Raw genomic sequence first — 18,566 nt, 5'->3', positions numbered from 1 at the left:
TCCATTCGTCCCTTGATGGGCACTTAGGTTGCTTCCAAGTCTTGGCTATTGTGAATAATGCTGCAATGAACACAGGGGTGCATGTACCTTTGCAAATTGGTGTTTTCAAGTTCTTTGGATAAATACCCAGCAGTGGAATACTGGATCATATGGTAGTTCTATCCTTGCTTTTTTGAGGAGTCTCCATACTGTTTTCCATAGTGGCTGCACCAGTTTGCACTCCCACCAGCAGTGTATGAGAGTTCCCTTCTCTCCACATCCTTTGCAACAGTTTTTGTGTGTCTACAAGAAGCCAAAATGACTGTGATATTCTGAGCTCCCAAACAAGCCTCGACAAAGGTTTCATCTGTAGCCCTTGACCTACAAACACACACTTTCTAATCAGGAATGGGGCAGATTTCTACACAATCGGGAAATTCAATAAGAAAAATCAGGACAACTGATGAATTAGCTTCATAAAAAAAATTAAGCTGCTTTTTTCAACTCTTTATTTTTGTGGTGTCCTATAAGACGGAATTTTGTCTGATATTGATCATGCTCTTTGTATCTCACTGATAAAAGTGCTTATTTCTTTTTGATTTTATGTCACTCCTTTCTCAATAAAGCTCACATTTCTAGAACCATCTAGCTCAAAAATAATTTTTACCTTTTCTTTTTATCATATTGCTTTAATAGAACCTCTTCCTAGGGTATAATATCTAAACCTGTAAAACTAATAATGAACTGAAAGTCTCTTAAATAAAAGATTATTTTTATTTTTGTAAGGCCTAAACAGCACTCAACCCCACATAGCAGATGCTCAGAAAATGGTGGATGCACACATAAATTAATTAATGAATTCAAATTAGCACTTTGGACCTGGTAAAATATGACTTCATTTTCCTATATGCTTCTAAACACTCTGTAGGGAAATTTTCAGTTTTTTCTCTAAAATCCATTGGGTCATTTCACATGGATTTAGGCTTACTCGACTGTATACAATTCTGTCTTCCTTGTTTAGGAATGATGCTCATGATTATAGTAAACTTTTGATTATCTGTTCCAATGAAGCAATGCAAGGGTGTGAACAGCCGGAATATAAACTCTGATTTTTAATAGATTCACTTTTCTGAATTGATTCAGTTGGGCTAATATTAAAATGTGCTTGTATTAACTTGAAAAAGAGTGTTAAGGTAAGTTTCAAAAAGTGTGCTGGATTTCAGGGGAGAGGTAAATCCAGGATGCAACTTTACTGCCCATAATACTCAGAGAAAAAAAACACATAACTACATACTGAATGTATAAACACCAAGCCTTGCTTTGCTTGTTCACCTTCAAAAACTCACCTATTAATAGAGCCAGCAAGTTTGTATTTCTGCTGCAAATTAGCTGTCGCTGAAGTGTTGAAACATTGTTGGACACGTATTTGCACTGGGGCTGTATGTCGTAAACAGATTAGTGGTTCAGATGGTCCACACTTCAAAAGGCTTTGTTGCTTTACTTTTTGTTTCCCTGAGGCATTGCTGAGATAAATGGCCTACATAATTATTCATGGTTTGAAGAATACTCTTGTTCAACGAGGTTTGCAGATGCAGCAATGAAGCCAGTCCTTGACTAGACTTTTACGCGCCATCCATTTCTCTTCATCAAAAGTTTATTTTATACTGTTATATGCAAATTTATAACCTCCATTAAGCAGTTTCTATTTCAAAACCTTGGGTGAAAAATTTCAAAGCATGTATAGTGGATATCTGCTTTTGACCACAGAAAAAGAGCAAAGAAAGTTACTGTCAATTCTATTACCTTGAAATTGTAAAAATTTCAGTGGATATTGAAAAAGAAATATAATCAAACTTCATTATACTGCTGGAAATGGAAAAGCACAATAGATGTCTGTATTTACCATTGAACCAATAAAGCCCAGAAATTTCTAAGTGACCAGGAGCACTTCAGTAGTGACTTAGAAAGACAGTAGCAAACTGCAGAGTAAGCATTCTGCTTCCTAACCTCTTTATATAGTGTCGGGAGAGAGGGAGAATCTCCCTCTGCCCTTTTCCTTAAAGTTCTTATGGCTGGCCAAATAATCAACAAGACAGGTCAGCAGGAGAAAATAATACCAAGTTTAATAACATGTATACATGGGAGAAACTCAGAAATGAGCAACTCGTCCCTCTGTCTAAGCTGCTTGCTTAAGTATTGCAGCTAAAGGCGAGGAACGTGTTGGGGTGGGTAGTGGTCTGGGACTTCAGAGGCCAGGAAGACAGTTCTTTTTAGGGTCATCTATAGATAATGTGGTCAGGGAGAGACAGAGTTTTTGATAAAAGGGGCTTGGTGCCTTTCCTATTGTAACCTCTATCCTATATTATCTTTACAGCCATCATGATAATAACTCCTTCCTGAAACAGATCTTTTGTTTTAAATTCTTTAGGCAGTTTGGGAGGAGAAACTCAAATATTCTTCCTGAGTTCTCTGAGTCCTTATTGTCTTCAGCTCGAAATAATCCGCGTACCAGAGTGGTGCCTCCTGGGGTAGCTTGCCCTGAGCACCATCAATAGAAAGCCACAACCAATAACAGTTTTTGTTGAAAATTTAATTCTATCATTAAAAAATTTTTATCGAAGACCCACAGTATGTAGGAACCTTTTGAGTTGCCACTTACTTATACCAAAAGCAACTAAAAATTATGACTTTGCTTTAAAATCTTTATGTCCTTTCATAGGCTGTATATAGACTATGGATGTCATTAACAAATAATTACCATCATTCAGAATGCCACAAAAGTTAATTGACCACATTTTTTTTTTTTTTTTTTTTTTTTTTTGAGGATTAAGTTAGGTAGTGTGCTCTTCGTTATTTGAGGACACTGAGATCTGGGCAGGTTTTCTATGATAAAAGAAAATTTGTCTTCAGTACTCTTTTTCTTTCTTAATTATTTAATTAACTGATTCATTAATCCAGGTTTTGAAAGTCCTTTGTGTTACTGTTTTTGTTTTGTGCTATTGGAGCTAAGATTAAAAGTTTGATTCCCATAAGTGTTAATAAGCATCACCCTGAGTAAAGGTTTGTATCTGATGCACAGATAGTACCTAAACAAAAGTGGTTACTTAGAAAATGCTGTTGCTCCTTGCAGAATTTTTATAAATTGTGGGAATATTGTTATAATTATCCCAGCTTGGGAAAAAGGAAAATGATTGCTAATTATGTAGTCTGTAAAAACTGTAATTCTCCTTTGTGTATTTTTCACCTGTCTAATGGTTTTGCTAACGTCAAGAAAAGTTCAGGATACCACCACCAGGTGTACAGCTAAATGCCTAAGACAGAAAGATAAAGGTTGGCTTCCGTGTGCAGGGAACTCTGAGCAATTGTATAGAGCCAGGAAGACAATGTCGCAAAAAAGGTGTCTAATAGCTGTACAATATTTTACTTTCTTGAGGCATGACAGCATATGTATATTTGTCTTTCAGGGCACGAATCACCCCTTCTTCAACTCTCTATCTCCAGTGTTTAGTAGCAAAGTTAGAAAATAGTAGGGGTACTTCCACAAATGTCTGCTAAATAAAGAACTTGGATTCAGAAATCTTGGGTTTAAGTTTCTATCTACTGCTTATCACTTGTGTACATTCTTTCATTCATTCATTCTTTTATTCTTCCTTTCATTCTACCACCATATATGGAGCATCTATCCTGTGTCAGATATTGTGCAAAATGCTGGGAATATAGAGATGAGTGAGAAATCGTTATTGGTGCTCCCTCCACATCTAAATGGAGGGGTAAAGGGCAGAGCAAGCTTAATGCCATGTGATAAAATTTGTGAAAGAGTGAGCACAGAAGGAGATAACCAGTCTCTAGAGAAGGAGGGGAAGGAATAACCAAGGATAGTTTCTGTTAGGAGAGATGAGGCTTGAACTGAGTCTTGATAAATGAGTGGGAGTCTGCCAGGTGGACAGGAGTTAGACTAGAGGGAAGGTGTTTCATGAAGAAGAAACCACCTATGCAAAGGAATGAGGTTGGTATATTGGAGGAAAGGGACATGACATTGTGAAGGGTGTGTGTGGGGCCATAGCAGGAGTTACCTTGGAGAAATTAAGATATCAGACCATGGAATGCCTTTTATGCCATGGTCAAGGGACTGAATTTTATCCTAAAGATGAAAGATGAAACAATTTAAAGTGTGTGGGGATAGATGATAGAATTTATGTTACTTAACCTGGCAAGACTGTTTTTTTTTTAATTCATAAAATGTAGAAAGTATTAGTTATCTCTACAGGTTACTGTGAAGATTGGATGAGATGACGAGCTTGGAGAATCCTATAAGATGTGACAGCAATGTTAACCAGTATTATCAACGCTGACAGCTCACGTTTATTATGCACTTATTTCTCTAAGTACTTTATGTGGATAAAGTCATTTAATTCTCACAACAATGCAATTAACCATTCATCTGTAAGTGAGACACTAGCTTTGGGCTGTTTTCCTAGTAGTAATGCTGAATTTGACTTGATTTATTCTCATTTTAAAAATTCATTTCCCTTGGGCCGGCCCTGTGGCTTGGTGGTTAAGCGCGCGCGCTGCGATGCTGGTGGCCCGGGTTCGGATCCCGGGTGCGCATCGAGGCACCACTTCTCCGTTCATCCTGAGGCCGAGTCCCACATACAGCAACTAGAAGGATGTGCAGCTACGACGTACAACTACCCACTGGGGCTTTGGGGGGAAAAAATAAAATAAATAAAATCTTTAAAAAAAAAAAAAAAAAAAAAAATTCATTTCCCTAGAAAATTGTTCTAGAAGGTCTCTAAGTGAACCAAGGTAACTAACGCAGGAGAAAGTGATTTATTTTACTTTTCTCCAAAATTACCTACAGGTAGCTGTCAAAATGAGCTCTCTGATGCCTATATTTTTTTTAAAAGGTGAGCTAAGAACCAGTTTATTAGGTGGAGAGGACAAAGAAATAAGTGGTATTGTCGGGGGAAGAGGGAGAATCTTCCTCTGCCCTTTTCCTTAAGGTTCTTATGGCTGGCCAAATAATTAACAAGACAGATTAGCAGGAGAAAATAATACCAAGTTTAATAACATGTATACATGGGAGAAACTCAGAAATGAGCAACTCGTCCCTCTGTCTAAGCTGCTTGCTTAAGTATTGCAGCTAAAGGCGAGGAGCGTGTTGGGGGCGGGTAGTGGCCTGGGACTTCAGAGGGCAGGAGGACAATTCTTTTCGGGGTCATCTATAGATAATGTGGTCAGGGAGAGACAGAGTTTTTGATAAAATGGGCTTGGTGCCTTTGCTATTGTAACCTTTATCCTACATTATCTTTGCAGCCATCATGATAGAAGATCTGTCCCAGGAAGGAGCCACCATGTCAAATTCTTTAGGCAGTTAGTGAGGGAGGTCAAATGTCCCTCAGAGAAAACAATCAAGGTAAAAAGATATATTTTAGGATGGCCAAATCTTGATCTCCCACAGTATCAATCAATATCTTCCTCTCCTGTCTCAAGACAAGACACTCCCACAGTTTATGGCTGCTTTCTTGGGATGGATGTGGCTCCTCCTGAAATCACGAATGGGCTGTGAGAGGCCTCTGCTCAGGCTCTCCTCCACACTCAGATGGTTTCAAGGATTGGGTCAGGTTGTGGGCCATTGTCTGAACAGGAAGGATGTGTCACTCCATCTTATTCCTGGGCTTTGTCCTGTGAGTGTTTCTCACTCCCAATAATCAGAAGCAGATCTCCTTTTCACTGCTTTATCTCCTCTCAGATTGATCTATTAGAAGTAGTTGATTATTTATCCCTAGCTTATTATTTTTTGCACTAGTTCAGAGAAGTGAAGTCCAAATATTATTGGCTCAATGGTTTTATTGTATGAAGGGAGACAAAGTTTAGTAAATTAGAATCCAAAAGCAAACTATTCAAAGTCAGAATATTTTGTAAGATTTCTGAATCCAAGTTCTTTATTTAGCAGACATTTGTGGAAGTACCCCTACTATTTTCTAACTGTGCTACTAAACACTGGAGATAGAGAGTTGAAGAAGGCATGATTCGTGCCCTGAAAGACAAATATACATATGCTGTCATGCCTCAAGAAAGTAAAATATTGTAAAGCTATTAGAAAACTTTTTTGAAACATTGTCTTCCTGGTTCTACACAATTGCTCAGAGTTCCCTGCACACAGGAACCAGCCTTTGTTTTTCTGTCTTAGGCATTTAGCTGTACACCTGGTGGTGATATCCTGAACTTTTCTTCACCTTAGCAAAACCATTAGACAGGTGAAAGATACACAAAGGAAAACTGCAGTTTTTACAGAATACATAATTAGCAATCATTATTTCCAAGCTCCTTTGAGTCTGTAGAACTTCATTGGGCAGGAAAACGTTCTGAGATGATCTTGGATCTAAATTTTTAAAAGTGCGGTTTAAGGAACCCTCACACACAACTGGTGGGAATGCAAACTGGTGCAGCCTCTATGGAAAATGGTATGGAGATTCTTCAAAGAATTAAAAATAGAGATGCCCTATGATCCAGCCATCCCACTACTGGGAATCTATCCAACGAACCTGAAATCAACAATCCAAAGAGGCTTATGCACCCCTGTGTTCATTGCAGCATTATTCACCATAGCCAAGAAGTGGAAGGAACCTGAGTGTCCCTCGACTGACGATTGGATCAAGAAAATGTGGTATATATATACAATGGAATACTACTCAGCCATAAAAAAAGACAAAATCGTCCCATTTGCAACAACATGGATGGGCCTGGAGGGTATTATGTTAAGTGAAATAAGCCAGAAGGAGAAAGACAAACACTGTATGATCTCACTCATATGTGGAATATAAACCAACACATGGACAGAGAAAACTGTATTGTGGTTACCAGGGGCAATGGGGGTGAGGGGTGGGCACAAGGGGTGAAGGGAGTCGTATATATGGTGATGGACAAACAAAAATGTACAACCCAAAATCTCACAATGTTAAAAACTATTAAAACATCAATTAAAAAAAAGTGCTATTTAGATGATCATCATGTAATAAAATGTTGTATGAAGTGACGTCATATTGATTGTGTTTTCTAGCAATGCTCTTTATGCCATCAGTCCAATCCAACAACTATTTGGATTTTCTTATTTGAAGTCATTAATGAATTAAGTATAAAATATTAGAACTAAAGCTATTGAAAGAAAGTAAAACAGAACACACAGTTTCTCCTCTTGTTGAGGGTCAGTTTCAAAATTACGATTAATTCTGACAGAAGCTCCCCTCCGAGATTTGCAGCGTGATTGAGTTGGATATGATACTTTATGTCAGGTGTGCAATATTTGCATATTCACAGGGGAGATGCCTCCTCGGAGTGATGTGAGAGATGCCAGCAGGCCCGTCAGCTGACAAATGCTGCCACATTGGCCGGGCATGACAGGCCTGCCCCCAGGTCTGAGTTACTCACCACTGTAGTTAATGTCAAACACAGGAACAGGCCCCTGGGAAGACAGCTGTCAAATGCACTTGCGTTAATTGAAGAGAGCTCTCTGGTGTTCTCCTACTTAAAAAGGAATAAAAAGTTTGCAGAAATGCAAGAAAGAAAAGGGTCAGTAAGAAAGATAATGAAAACAGAAGAGAAAACAATCTCAATTTTATTTAAGACCTGCCCTTCCACAAATAAATGCCACCTTTCTCACTCTTCTGTTTTAAGTGTCTCTAGAAATAGAGAATAAATCTTCCATTTGAGCTTATTTTATATGAATCTTTTCCTAGTTATAATCAAAGTTTTCTTCTACTCAGTCCATACTACATCATAAGAATATTGCATTTTCCCATATACTGCCTTGAAACAGTTTCAAGCTCATTTTAAGGATCTATATTATTCCAGGAACCATGTCTAATTTTAATTAACATTAATTAAGTGCCTGCTGAGTACAAGACACTGTGTGGTAGGAGCTGTAGAAAATATAAAAATCAACAGTACAAGGGAGAGATTGAGGAAAAGGGGAGGATAAAGCAAGCACACTCACTGTGGGCTTGGGATGTGTATTAAGATAATGCTAATTCCAGCGGCTTAACCCAGTAGAAATTTATGTCTCACTTATGTAAGTCTAATGCATGTGTTATTGGTCTTCCAAAAGCTCTCCTCCATGTGATGATTCAGGACCCAGGCACCTTCCATCCACGGCTCTACCATCCCTTAGTGCCCAGACAGAAAAGAAAAGGTAGAGAAAGTAAACTCACTTCTCAATTGCATTAGATCAAAAGCAACACACATCACTTCTGCTTATCTTCTGTTGGTAAGAACCTTTCATAGTTGATTCTGCCTTAGATGGGAGAGAGACTGAGAAATGTAGTCCTGGTCTGGGCAGCTGCTTCACCAGAAGCAGGAATCTTTGGTTAGACAGCTAACCATCCCTGCCTCAGAAGGCATGTAGCATCAAGGGCTCAAATTTCAACACTGATGTTAAATTTTTTAAATTCTAGTTGAATAAAATGGTTAAAAATATGGGTCCTCATTTGAAGGCAGGATAGTAGGTTAGACACAGAGCCATGTCCTCAGTTGGTACTTAGACCATTTTTCCTCAGTTATCTAATTATTTTAAAAGAAACAAACATTTCATACAGTACCCACAACAAGAGTTGCTGGAAAATATGCATGTGTCTTGTGTATGTGAGTATCTATCACTAAACAGGGTCCAGAGTAGAATGAGCTACCACAAGATAATAACATAGTCAGATCCAGGGACTAGAATCAGGATATTTTATGCTTGTGTATTGTTAAATTTATCTACAATGAACACTTATTACATTCTCAATGATGTATAAATTGTAAGTATTTTCAAAGTAAACACAAGTTGATTCACTTCTGTTTTGTCTATTAGATCACAGAAGTAAATTGCTGTTTACATTAATCTGTTTTTTATCATTTGTTCAGACTGATTGCTAGTTCTCTCTTGGATCCATCGTACAGCTCTCTGTATATTTCTGAGTTACAGTTGGCCAAAAGAGGAACTCACACAAGACTGGAAAGCAGAAGTGAAGCAGAACTATTACTCTCAGAAGTCTTTGTACGAAGATACTCATGGACAGACGAAGAAGTGCCTGATGGGTCTCAACTCCCCTTCACTCTACATCCAGCTTGTCTTCCCAGTTGTTGGTCCTACTGGCCACCTAACGTTTGGTTGCATGAAGGCAGTAATTACACAGAGGCAGCTGCTTCCTATGAGCCACCCCCTGAGCTTCCCCTTCATGGTCCCACTTCAGCAGCTCGATGTGCTTGCTTTGTGGATTTCCCTGCAAGTTCTGATTTATCCACTCATGCTGGCCCATCAGGCAGCTGGTTAGCAACACCTCCTTAATCCTCCCTTGCAGACCTTCACTTCTCGGTACCCCAACAATCATGCATGGTCTAGATCCTGTTACAGAAATCTCTTAACTCATAAACTCAAAGTGTCCCTACTATTCTGACCAATAAATGTAACAAGGAGTCCCTTTGCTATTTCCAAAAACAAGCTGTTTCAGAATCCTGGAAAGAGCTGCCACATGCTGTACTAAATCACTTCTTAGGCGTGGTTTAGATAGGTCTTAGGCATCCTTCATGTCTAAGACCTATCCATCTCTCGACCTATTCCTCTCTTGATTATCAGCACAGTGCTCTGATCTGGCTACAAAATTCAAAGTCTAGTTACACTTCTGACATTAAATTAATAAATGATTCAGTAAAATGGTTCTGGCAGGTCCTAGGAGCATCAAGTGGATGACCAAATAGATAACCAAAAGATAATTTGAAATGCCTTCTCTCTTTCTAGAAAACATTTCTTTCTCTCATTGCTCAGGTTCATTGAATTTTTCTCCCTTCCCTGGTATAATGCTTAATTCCCTGTGCTAAACTGCTAACATCACAAGTCCTCTCAACTTGCTTGCAGGTAATTTTGTCCCATTGACTGTGTATTGGAAACAGAGTATTAACTATCTTTTTTTGTGCTGTCATGATAGTTACCGGAAAGAATAACATAGATTCAGCAAAAGCCAACTCATCAATAAAAATCAGAGGTTACCTTTCTGATATAAGAAATGCGTGCAAAAAAAAAAAGAAATAAGCGCTTCAGAAAGATAATCATGTGTTCTTTTCTATGAGTCACTAAACCATTAAGTGTAGTTTTCCTCTATGGTTTCAGTAACTGTGATAGAAAATGTCATCATCCAAGCTATTTGAAGTGCTGACCAATGGGGATAAAGCTAATAGAAAGACTTTTTGACAACAGCAGAGAGAAAGTTCTGAAATCCCACGTCAGCCTATACTCATTCAACACATTTAGTTAATTGTAGTGGGTACATCAACATAAAACACAAACCCAGGATGGACTAAGAGCTCTGCAGGATTTGGATAGCCAGAAGCAAGGGCTCAAGTCAGAATCCCAGAGAATGAGCTGCAAAAAAAAAAAAAAACTAAAGGAGTGGTTCACTCATAGAAATCTCTATACAACTGTTGGTTCAAAACCTTGGGAGCGTCCCAGGTAAAATCTGAAACTGGCCTCATATACAAAGGGCAAGGAGAGACCAAAGAAAGTGGCAGGCCACTCCAGATTGGTAGATGGCAGGTTTGATAGGCAAGAGAACTTATAAGGCTTGCCTTGGGCAGCCACAAGATGAGTAGATCTCGGCACCCACCCACCAGAATCTTAAAAGTGTAGATGGAGGTCTTAACTGAGTTCAGTTGTATACCGTGCGGATGGTCTCAACAGTATATTGCTCTCTCAAGGCTGCGCCCTTGAAACCAGCTCCCACTGTGGGAACAGTGGGCAGAATGTATAATCCAAGGAAGGAGAGGAGGTGAGGAGCCTCTGATTGCCTGGGTCCAGCTGGTGGGTCAACAGGCGATCGTGTCCTCTCGATGACCTCCTCCAACAACATTGGTCAAGCAAGGCAACATTTGGGGGTTTCTCATGGCAGAATGAGTTGAGGAGTGGGGGAAAAGAGAGAAAAAGATTCCACCCATGTTGGCAGAGCACTTTTGCTCAAGGTAGTCTTGGTGTGGGATAGTTTGGAGAAGGGAGCAGCCACAAACAGGAAGCAACAGCAGCAGAGAGGTGCCTTCAAGAGGCTCTGAAGAGCAGCATGAAAAAGAAGGCAGAGGAGGAAAAAATGACAGAAGACGCCAGGACCTGAGAGCATACACCCTGATGGAATCATCTGACATGCTCTGCAGACTTTGAGATCTAACTGAAGAGATTTTTGCAGGAAAGAGGAAAGCTAGAGGTGTCACAATGACAGGGAGAGACGGCATACAGATTTAAATTTAAATTCTCCCAAAATATTTTGAGGTAGTTCAAGATAAAAATAAAGATCAAAAACTCTTTAAGTGTTTAAGACACAAGAAATGTCTTCTTGTTCAATTCTCTAATACCTCTCCCCCCGCAACAAGCCTAGCACTGATCCTGGAACATAGGAGAAACTCAAAAAGCATTTGTTGAATTAATGAATAATAAATCACAAAAACAAAAAATGTTACCAAATTCAACAGTTGAACTAATCAACAAATAACATAAAAGCAAAAAATAGTAAATCAAAAAAATCTGAGAAATGCAAAAAGAAGTCAACAATACAATAATGAAGAGCTTGACTAAGGAAAGCTGCAAGAATTGGCTAAAAACTGAAATTCCCAGAAGCCAAAGTAAAGATTTTATAAAAATTAGTTTAATAGAGGCATAGTTTCTTTTTCTTTTTTTTTTTTTTATTGTGGTAACATTGGTCCACAACATTGTATAAATTTCAGGTGTACATCATTATACTTCTATTTCTGCATGGATTACATCATGTTCTCATGTTCACCACCCAGATACTAATTACAATCCATCACCACACACATGTGCCTAATTATCCCCGTCACCCTCCTCCCTCCTCCCTTCCCCTCTGGTAACCACCAATCCAATCTCTGTCTCAATGTGTTTGTTTGTTGTTATTATCTACTACTTAATGAGTGAGATCATACGGTATTTGACCTTCTCCCTCTGACTTATTTCACTTTGCATAATACCCTCAATGTAGTTACATAGAAGAATGAATAGCTGTTCATCAATTCCCAAGAAGACTTTGTCACAAGAATATTTATATAAGAGACCATGAGTGGTAGAATGGACACATTTTCCAAAGCCATTTAACAAAAAATGTTACAAAGAACTTCTTATACCAGACCTTTGAGAAAGCTGTGGATGGAAGGTAAAATTTTTGTTATTTAAAAGAAATTCAAATGAAGGGCAGGGCATGGTGATAAAAGCTAGGTATGTAGCATTCTGGTGATTTGACTTAATACATAGATAAATTTCAAAGAAGCTTGCAGGATGACTGCTTAACTTATCCCTTACTATCCCTCTCAAAGATAATTATCTCACCAGGTTTTTGAGAAGAGTTGATATTAGATGATAAGAATTGTAGAAATGAATGATTCCTGAAGAGTAGGAATTCTACAGTGTTGATTCAAAGAACATCCCTTGGTTTTGGACAGCTGGGGCGTATATAACAAAGATGCTTTACTAGAGCCGTTGCTGGGTCTGACTTATAGTCTTGACCAGTAATAGATCTAGAAGACCATAGAAGTACCCACAAGTGGGGTTTAAGCTTTTTCTCAAAGATAAGCTCTTTGAGGATAATTTTCCCTAACAGAAGATTATTCCTTCCTGATTTGACTCTAGAAATATTTTTGCAATCGAGACTCTCTGAAAGAATCTGGAAAAACCTTTGTGTGTATAAAGATCATGTAATTTAGTCCAGAAACAATTTTTGTCTGTGGAATCAAAGATCAATAACAAGTCAGTAAAAGGTATAAAAAGTATAATTATTCAGGAAAAACAGAACACTAAAACTGTGATCAATTATGGAACAGTTAAGCCAAAATCCTGCCGGTTTCTCAGGCCAGAAAATAAATTATAAAACTGATGCCAAACTCAGAAAAAGTTGCTGTGAAGCTCTGAGAAGCTGTTCAGAATAATCATAATGTACACGTTGATGTTGGAGGTGGGTGATGAGCATTTCTGAAGACAAAAGAGACCGTACTTGGTATTCCTCCTGTGGAGACTGTACTGGAGAAGTGAATTAGAATAACTGATATCGCGAGAATTGGAACTCACAGTAAGAAAACAGCTCCACAAGCTCTTACATAAAATGCTCTTCCCTGGACGTGTTGTTGGCCTTGCTGTTAGCCAGCTGGGGTTGAAAACCAGAATCATCTGTGGAGCTTTTCAAGCTACAATGACCTGGGCCCCATCTCTAGACAGTGCCTGGGTCTCGAGTCTCTGCTTAGGAGAGCACAACTACCACTTGAGAGTCAGCCACTTTGGAGCAAGAAATAAACTTCCAGCATGTCTGAGGTTATACATTTGGAAGTTACTTGTTAAGCAGCTAGTACTCCTTACCCATACACGTGACTAGAAGAATATATGGCTAGAAGGAAAATCAGAGGCCAGTTTGTAGAACTCGCTGACCACAGGCCTCCCATCCCTCCTCTGGAGTCCGACACCTCAGTGATTTTTCCACAGCCCTGCCATCCAGGATGCATAAGCTGCTAGGGAGGGCTGTTGTAAGTTCTCCCCTAGAGGACAGGGCCACAGACCCATCAGCTGATACAGACAAACCTACACTTCATCATATTCAGCTCATTCTATATTTTTTAGTTTAGCACATCCTTCATGGTCTAATCAGAGTGACAGAGCCACTTTAACATTCTGGCCCATCCTAACCTCAGCACACATCTGATCCAGCTTTAAAAACACAGAACGACCTGTTTAGTCACCCAGCATACACCATTCCCCTATCAGTAACTTTATCACATGATGAAATTTCAAGAACCAAATTTAATGATCACACACACACACCCACACATACACACCCCTTTCTGATGTAAGGCTGTGCTTAATTTGGGGGCGGGTAAAAAATGAAGAAGTGTCATACCAAGAGCAGCCATAGCAAGCCATCGTCTGTTCCTTGGACTATAAGACGATGGTTGACAGAATGAAAGGCTTTCACTTTCTCTGAGCTTCCTGAACCTCCTCATCACACCCTTCCAGCTCTGTGTGCTGCCGATCCAAAGAGGGTAGTAGTGAGGGGGACATATTGGGATTAAAGAAGAAGCAATCCCTTTCCACCAGTGATCTAGAGTGTCAGTATAACAAACAATAATACTGATCCCCTTGAGTCATTGGCTTCATTATCTGATGGAAAAAAATGGAGGAGAAACCTAAGACATTGAACAGAAGGTAATTTATTCTTTAAAATGTAGGTCACTTGTGGGCAGAGCACGTTAACTCCCCTGGGAAGAGGAGGGCAGTTCAGGTGACAACCGGTGTTTACTTCCTTGCCCTGCCAAATTTCAAGATAAAATTCTTCTTTGTTTCCAGACACATTCAGAGCTGACAGGATCAGGGATGCGCAGTGGTTTGCCGTTTGTAACTTAGAGTTGAATGTGTACAGTTCCTGATTTGCTAACTTGGACAGGGTTTGACAAGCCTGGTGAATACAGTGCACCTGGCCAATTTCGTAAGGTGAGAGAATCGATAGACTTTTTCAGTTACCACGCCCATGAACAAGGGCTGCAGGGAGAAGCCAGCCCCCTCTGCAGGCTGAGAACACCAGAGCTGATGAGAAGGAAGCTGGATGTCAACTTTGGGCTCTGGGACATGAAGCGAGCACTTGTAAAGGGATCACATTCAGGTACACGTGGGCAGTGTGGCAGACGTGAGGGAAGTCACCTGAGGAGAATCTCAGTCATGGGGGCGGTACGAGGTCTCTACATATTAGAACCCTAATGACTTCAAGCAGCAGAGAAGTTGGGAGATTAAGGCTGTGAGCAGCTTATCAGTGGAAATGATTTCCTGCTAGAGTGTAGGGTCCCAACATTACACGCTTCGCTCTGAGGTATCTCGAGCCTAATCGAAAAGCTGTTCAGTTCTCTCCAGGTAAATGAGGGAGGTCTGAAGGAGGACTTCTTTCACTAGTTGTGATAAACTGAGGATTTTTTTTTTCAATAAAGGCTGTCTTTTTCTGGAGTGAGGGAGTAAATTAGGTTCCCTGATCTCAAGGCATTGTGGATCCCAGAATTGGGGTACAAATCTCCTTGTGATGAAACTCCAGATGGAGATAACTCCAGCCCTAATCAGTTAGTATTCATGTTTTCCAGGACATACCAATCCCGGAGAAAGGGGGGGGGGGACGGGCAGAGAGGGAAATAGCCGTCTGAAATCACAATTCCCCCCTCTCCCCAGAGGTGACTTACAAGAACTCAGTCCCCCTCAAATTCTCCATCCACATTTCTGAGCAGTCCCAGTGGTCTCAACAGGTATTTCAGGGCGGAGGGTGGGGCATCCCCTCAGCTGTCCACAGCATCCTCCCTATCTTCTTCTCTTAAAGCGGGCTGCCTGCCTCAGAATCATGTTACTGGAGGCACCTCTGCTACTCTGCACCAAAGGCAGGGCTGCAAACTGTTGGTGCCCTCGACACCCCAGCAGATGCTGCCCGCCCCAGGTGCTGACTGTGAAACTGCTGACTGTGCTGTGTCACAGCAGTGCTGTCTGCTGTCCCTGCAGACACTCCAGTGCTATCTGCTGTGACTGTAAAAGCTACTGGCCTCAATGCAGCTGATATTTTATTTATAGTTCCTTTGGTTTTCACTCGAGTTTAACTGGATGTCTCTTACTCCAGAGCTCAGCCCAAGGAGGCTGCATCAGGGTACGACCTGAATGACAACATTCGTCATCATCAAAATCCCTCCTCCTTTAAGACACACACCACACACACAGTCCTCTTAGCAAAGTTTTTGTCTGAAGGTTCTCTTTCCTTGGATTGAGTTCCCTCCAAACAGGTTTCTCCTTCCCTACGGTGAATAAGGTAGACCTGTCCCCCTAGTCCTATAGACATGTCTCATCATGTCTGAATCCAAGGCACTGCCAGGTTACCACAATTCATTCATTTATTTCATTCAACAAAGACTATTGAGTACCTGTTTACCAGAGACTCTACAAAATGCTAGGGATGCAGCGGTGAAAGAGACCAATATAATCCATGCCTTCGTGAAGCTTTCATTGTGCTAGGAAAGATAAAACAAAATAACAATAAAATAAACTGGGATGAGTGTTACATAATTGCAAGACAGCTGACTATATAAAAACATGAGGAAATTTTTGAATCTGTGCTTTGAAGAGAGGAAAATCAATTTGCTTAAGTTTTTCCTGGAACTAGGTCAATATAATAAAAGGTTTCAATGATTATGACCTTCTCAAAAAAGTTTTGGAGGAAGATTCAAAGCCACCTGGATGTTCTCCAGCACAGTCTTAGGAAATTGAATTATTGATCCCTCCCCAGGTAAAGTGTCACAATTATTTCCTTCTCTGTCTGTGATACAGAGCACTCAGTATAACTGGCCACAGTCAACAACCCTGGATTTCAGAGCACAAATCACCTACAGAGGTTCCAAATTGTCTTGGAAATAAGATAACAGCATTGTTCCAATTCATTTGAATCATCTTTGAGGTTAGACTTGCAGCTCCCCTGCAGAGTTAATTTGGCCATTGGCCCTCCTAAATATCCTGTGTAGAAAAAGCCAAAGACATGGGTGTCTAAATCTGCCGTTTCCACTTTTAATGCCACTGCCTTTGCCATCTACATGGCCATCCCCACTTTTGAGATGGGGTTCTAGGGCAGGAGGCCTCTGAGGGATGAAGGACAGAATGCAGAGGCTCAGGGAAACTTCCTGCCACAGGGCCAGTAGATGGGGAGGCAGAAGAGGATTCTCCTCACTCCCTGGGCCAATGAGATGCCAGGAATCTTAATAATAAGGATTTTAAAAAGAAAAAAAACAGACCTAGAACTTCTCAGACTCCAATAATCCCAGCTGCCTGAGAGAGTAAAACCACACACAATAGTCCCCAGCCGCGTGAGGACAGAGCAGGGCATCATCCCTCTGCCCAGGCCCAGGTGAGCACAAATCCATTTGCAGCACCTCAAGCACAGCTGCCACGGTACAGGGCCCAGGCTGGTGAAAGATCTGGAACCCAGGCATAAAGGTAGTGGTGATGACTCCGTAGATGGCAATGGCGGTAGCTGTAAGAGTGGAAATCACACTGGGAGCAATATTAGTTATATTTCCCATGGGGGCAATACCAGCAGAGGGAGCAGCAGCACTCAGGCCCAAGCAGCAGAGGAGCAGCCAAGCAAGGGAGACGCATCACCTCCAAGAGAGTGTGGGTGTGTCCTTTCCAGATCTTCTTGGGAGCAGAAAGTACTGATGGAGAACTGGACTTCCAGGAATCCGGTGCGGCTGAGCTGGTTTTGTGACTCTACTGAGCCTTGATGCTGGAGGAACACTGGTCATACCAGTGTAGATCAAAATGGGGGTATCAGTCTCAGTGATAGCAATGAGTTCTAGGATGGGTTAGCAGGAATAAAAACACCCTCCACATATATATTCTTTGAGGCAAGTGAGCTCAGTCCTATCTGTGCCCCTCACACATACACTTCTCGTTCCTCATCCATAAATAAAATTAACGGCAGCATGATTTTGTTGTCACAGAACCTTCCACCTTGTCCTTCCAAGATCACTCAACACTGTTGACCTTAAACAAATAGATAGCCAGTCATTTCTCCAGCAAAAATAGGTTTATTTGGGATCAGTAAAGAATTGCAATTTGGGGTCTGCATCCGTGGTGCGCCACATGCAAGTCCCCCAGCAACAAAGGGAGGAGAAACTGAGAGAAAGAGGAAGCTGGGAGGACTGTAAACAGAGTCCACTGGAGGAATTGAGACTTGGAGGTGTAGTGGCTTTTCATGGGCTGAGTTGTGACAGTCTCTCACTGGTTGAGCTTCTTGCCAGTCAAGAAGAGGAAGTCTTTCTTCCTATTGATGTAGGGTGTGAGAGCTCCCCTTTTGTCCTCCCACTCCAATTTTTTTTTTTTTTTAAGATTTTTATTTATTTTATTTTTTCCCCCCAAAGCCCCAGTAGATAGTTGTATGTCATAGCTGCACATCCTTCTAGTTGCTGTATGTGGGACTCGGCCTCAGGATGGACGGAGAAGTGGTGCCTCGATGCGCACCCGGGATCCGAACCCGGGCCACCAGCATTGCAGCGCGTGCACTTAACCACCAAGCCACAGGGCCGGCCCCCTCCCACTCCAATTTAATGAGGCTTCTGTTTATTAATTTGACAACCCCTTGGGCTGACAGCTCATCCAAGTCCCTTGTCTCCATTCCTGAATCCCACCTCTCTTCTCAGCAGTCACCCCAGATGCCCTCTCAGCTTGAGCCTCGGGTGTTCCTCCCTGCCCCTCCCCTGCCCCTGACCACAGTGTCCAAACCCTGTCACTGCTCTGCCCACTGGACAGCATCTGGAGTATGCACCTATGTATCCCTCTAGTCTCCCCAGACCTTATCCCTCAGTTGAGATGGCTTCTTTCAGTCAAAAGTCTTTAATAGATACTCAATATCTCCAGGTGATTTCCTCTAGAAGCCCCTACTACACCAGTGTGGAGCCCAGAAAGATGTTCAAGGTTAATGCCCGGCCACAAATATTTATTTTGCATTATCATGTGAAATGTTGAACCTGCTATTGGAATTTCAAAGATGTAGTCAACT

Source organism: Ceratotherium simum, chromosome 19 (genome assembly GCF_057802395.1).
Source record: "Ceratotherium simum simum isolate JZ-2026a chromosome 19, ASM5780239v1, whole genome shotgun sequence".
NCBI lineage: Eukaryota > Metazoa > Chordata > Mammalia > Perissodactyla > Rhinocerotidae > Ceratotherium > Ceratotherium simum.
Note: the sequence above shows the minus strand (reverse complement) of the source record.